The 5,000-nt window shown below is 51.8% G+C and overlaps 1 pseudogene; it reads left to right on the top strand.

Moving 5' to 3' along the window:
• Window positions 1–3,014: 3,014 nt before the first annotated feature.
• LOC124747101 overlaps window positions 3,015–5,000 on the top strand; it is a 2,785-nt pseudogene continuing 799 nt past the window's right edge.

The raw sequence follows: 5,000 nt of genomic DNA, 5'->3' as shown, positions 1-5,000 counted from the left end.
CCCCGCCCCCCCCCCCCCTACACCTTTCCTTACAACAACGTGTAACCTAACCTAACCTAACCTAACCTATGTTGTACCTTAACCTAACCTATGTTGTACCTTAACCTAACCTATGTTGTACCTTAACCTAACCTATGTTGTACCTTAACCTAACCTATGTTGTACCTTAACCTAACCTATGTTGTACCTTAACCTAACCTATGTTGTACCTTAACCTAACCTATGTTGTACCTTAACCTAACCTATGTTGTACCTTAACCTAACCTATGTTGTACCTTAACCTAACCTATGTTGTACCTTAACCTAACCTATGTTGTACCTTAACCTAACCCATGTTGTACCTTAACCTAACCCATGTTGTACCTTAACCTAACCCATGTTGTACCTTAACCTAACCCATGTTGTACCTTAACCTAACCCATGTTGTACCTTAACCTAACCCATGTTGTACCTTAACCTAACCCATGTTGTACCTTAACCTAACCCATGTTGTACCTTAACCTAACCCATGTTGTACCTTAACCTAACCCATGTTGTACCTTAACCTAACCCATGTTGTGCCTTAACCTAACCCATGTTGTGCCTTAACCTAACCCATGTTGTGCCTTAACCTAACCCATGTTGTGCCTTAACCTAACCCATGTTGTGCCTTAACCTAACCCATGTTGTGCCTTAACCTAACCCATGTTGTGCCTTAACCTAACCCACGTTGTGCCTTAACCTAACCCACGTTGTGCCTTAACCTAACCCATGTTGTGCCTTAACCTAACCCATGTTGTGCCTTAACCTAACCCATGTTGTGCCTTAACCTAACCCATGTTGTGCCTTAACCTAACCCATGTTGTGCCTTAACCTAACCCATGTTGTGCCTTAACCTAACCCACGTTGTGCCTTAACCTAACCCACGTTGTGCCTTAACCTAACCCACGTTGTGCCTTAACCTAACCCACGTTGTGCCTTAACCTAACCCATGTTGTGCCTTAACCTAACCCATGTTGTGCCTTAACCTAACCCACGTTGTGCCTTAACCTAACCCACGTTGTGCCTTAACCTAACCCACGTTGTGCCTTAACCTAACCCACGTTGTGCCTTAACCTAACCCACGTTGTGCCTTAACCTAACCCACGTTGTGCCTTAACCTAACCCACGTTGTCCCCTAAAGTAACCCACGTTGTCCCCTAACGTAACCCACGTTGTCCCCTAACGTAACCCATGTTGTCGCCTAAACCTGCTCTGTAATTGTTATACGACTCGTTCAATTAGTGTAGTGTTGCCCACCCGCAACCCTCGCAATATAGTTCGCTACTCGCACTGCCCGCTCCCCTGTGTATCGCTTCATGTTAAACACCTTGCAAGTCTTGCTGACTTTCCACATGCTCCTGCTGTACACTGTAATGTGGATGGCAGCAGGACGTACATGCCGCCCCTCCCCACGTCCCCACCTTGCCCCCCTGCCTTCGCAAGCTGGTTGGTGAGAAGTTTGCATGTTCAATGCCCTTCGCATGCGACGTACTCAGGCTACGTTGTGGTGCGGCCTGTGTCAACCGTCCGCTAATGTCGTACGCGTAAACCACAATCTGTACTGCACATTCGTCCTTATGTACCGAATGATACATCGTGGCACATGTGTGACCGTACAACGACTGCGCCCAAAAACGGCGGACCATACAGTGCAAATATTGTGCACGCAGCTACGTGTCGTCTCCCTATGAGAGCTGGATTGCAGTGTGGTACGCCATAGAGACGTGTGGGAGGAACGGACGCCGTGGATGGCGATCAGCATGAGCTGTCTGTTGATGTATTCGGACCTAGTCGTCTCTCCTCACACACCGTGATGGCATGGTGCACCGCGTTCCATATCTGCGACATGCTACAGAGGCCGGTTGACAGTCGTTCGAGCAATGGACATCGCATACGTACGGGGGCCACCTTCCACGTATTGTCTAGGCGTGCACATTTTGTTGCGTGTATGTGGGCAGACGTAGTGTGGCGTGACACCTGACACAGGCATGCAATAATCGTTGAAGTTGCAAATGGCGATGGACGCCTGCGTTTTCTGGTGAAGTTACGCAAATGAACAAATGGTAACCTGTTGTGGTGCGGTTGTTCTCGCTAGGGGTGAATCGGTGATGGCGACGATAGGTTGAGGTACGAACCGGTTGTTCCAGCGATACCCACCATGCCGACGAAACTGAACGGCATCTGGGTGTGAAGCGATACGCGGCGGTGGCTGGGTGGGACCGTCCCCGGCCGGTGAGGGGGCGCCTCCCGGCGTGCTGGCCGCGCGGTGCGTGGGCGCACGCGCTACAGCCGGCTGGTGGGGGCGGCCAGTGGCAGGCGCGCCGGCCGACGGACGCGGCAGGCGTCGCAGCTGCGCGCCGGCGCACCCTGCGCGCGGCGCCGTGCGGCCAAAGTAGGTCCTCGCGGGCCCGGTGCGAAGCGCGGTGGACATCTTCAGTGTGCTGGTCCGATTGAGGACTGTGTGCGTTGAGGATGCGCCGCCGCCCGGCGCTCGGCGCCGCGACGCCGTCTGCTGCTCGGTCGCCCCAGCGGTTCTCGCTGGTGGTTTGTATCGCAGCTGTGCGGATGTGTTGGCGCGTGCGCTGTGCTGGGAGAGTTCGCTTCGGCACCCAAGTGGGGCTTTTGTCCTTCTGTGGCGCTGGCGTTGGAGCTGCCGGTCACCGTAGGTGGCGCGTGTTGTCTCCCGCCGGCAATGCCACGACAGCACGCTCCCGGGCCTCTGTCGGCAGCGGCAAGCTCAGTTGGGAGCACGGGTGGTCGCACCGAAAGCGTCTACTCGCCTAACTCCGGGCGATTGCGCCTCTCTCGAACCCGACCAAGTACTTGGGACGGCGCTGCGCGCCGCCGGGACCTGAGAGGGTTTCGAGGTGTATTGTGCAGGGGAGCTCAGCCTCCTCCTGTTTGCAGAATGATTGAGCGGACGCTTGCGTGTTCGCGCGGGCCCCCGGGACACACTCCCGGGCGGCCGGCTGCTCAGCTCTAGTTGACGCAGCTCCCTGGTTGATCCTGCCAGTAGTCATATGCTTGTCTCAAAGATTAAGCCATGCATGTCTCAGTACAAGCCGCATTAAGGTGAAACCGCGAATGGCTCATTAAATCAGTTATGGTTCCTTAGATCGTACCCACGTTACTTGGATAACTGTGGTAATTCTAGAGCTAATACATGCAAACAGAGTAAGGGACTGTTGCACTTCCTCACAGGACATGGACCGTATCCGGCATATCTATGCCGATTCGGGAAAAGGGCTACCCCCTCGTGTGACTGCGGAGCTGAATGGGGTACTCCGGACCACGTGATCTATGAGTGCCCCATATTCGATGATGTAGCCAGTGACCTAAGAAGCCAGTTGCCTCACAACAATACGTATCAATTAATCAGAGATCCCACCACATTCAACATAGTAAACCGCCTTGCCAGCGAGGTATCAGCAAAGGTCCTGCGGGAATATTTAAGGGAAAACACTTGAACAACCGGACATGACATAACTGAAGGCGACCCATCCCATTCCGCCGGGGCGTGGACTGGCCAATCGCCGTGACGGTAGGAATCCGCCACGCTCCGGAACAGGGGGAGGGAGCGCCAACACCCGGATTCGACAGTTGCGCACCGATCATGACTTAGCAATAGTCAGACCTTAAGTAGATAGGAGATAGAAAATTTAACTGAACTTGCAGCGATCTTCAAAAGGCCAGCCCAGTGCCAGGGGCATGCTCACTGGGATTAGCTCAGTGGGCACGGCCACACAGTAGGTTTATATAAACATCTGGCACGCCTGTAACGCTGCAGGAGGTAGACCTTAGATTAGTTAGCAAGAGTAAAAGTAGATCTTACCCAACAAAGAAACTAACTCTTATGTCCTGTAGCAAGTAAGTTTACTAACACTAGAATAGAAGTATAAATGCTGCTAATATTCAATAAAAATGTAATGTAGAGAATTAAGACCCACTAATGTATTAGGTGGTGGGTTAATATGTAAGAAATAATTTAATGGAATAAAGAATTTTTTTTTTTTTTTAAAAAAAAAAAAAAAAAAAAAAAAAAAAAACAGAGTCCCGACCAGAGATGGAAGGGACGCTTTTATTAGATCAAAACCAATCGGTCGGCTCGTCCGGTCCGTTTGCCTTGGTGACTCTGAATAACTTTGGGCTGATCGCACGGTCCTCGTACCGGCGACGCATCTTTCAAATGTCTGCCTTATCAACTGTCGATGGTAGGTTCTGCGCCTACCATGGTTGTAACGGGTAACGGGGAATCAGGGTTCGATTCCGGAGAGGGAGCCTGAGAAACGGCTACCACATCCAAGGAAGGCAGCAGGCGCGCAAATTACCCACTCCCGGCACGGGGAGGTAGTGACGAAAAATAACGATACGGGACTCATCCGAGGCCCCGTAATCGGAATGAGTACACTTTAAATCCTTTAACGAGTATCTATTGGAGGGCAAGTCTGGTGCCAGCAGCCGCGGTAATTCCAGCTCCAATAGCGTATATTAAAGTTGTTGCGGTTAAAAAGCTCGTAGTTGGATTTGTGTCCCACGCTGTTGGTTCACCGCCCGTCGGTGTTTAACTGGCATGTATCGTGGGACGTCCTGCCGGTGGGGCGAGCCGAAGGCGTGCGACCGCCTCGTGCGTGCTCGTGCGTCCCGAGGCGGACCCCGTTGAAATCCTACCAGGGTGCTCTTTATTGAGTGTCTCGGTGGGCCGGCACGTTTACTTTGAACAAATTAGAGTGCTTAAAGCAGGCAAGCCCGCCTGAATACTGTGTGCATGGAATAATGGAATAGGACCTCGGTTCTATTTTGTTGGTTTTCGGAACCCGAGGTAATGATTAATAGGGACAGGCGGGGGCATTCGTATTGCGACGTTAGAGGTGAAATTCTTGGATCGTCGCAAGACGAACAGAAGCGAAAGCATTTGCCAAGTATGTTTTCATTAATCAAGAACGAAAGTTAGAGGTTCGAAGGCGATCAGATACCGCCCT

This window comes from Schistocerca piceifrons, unplaced genomic scaffold, assembly GCF_021461385.2.
Source record: "Schistocerca piceifrons isolate TAMUIC-IGC-003096 unplaced genomic scaffold, iqSchPice1.1 HiC_scaffold_382, whole genome shotgun sequence".
Classification (NCBI taxonomy): Eukaryota; Metazoa; Arthropoda; class Insecta; order Orthoptera; family Acrididae; genus Schistocerca; species Schistocerca piceifrons.
Note: the sequence above shows the minus strand (reverse complement) of the source record. Positions and strands in the feature narration are given on the sequence as shown.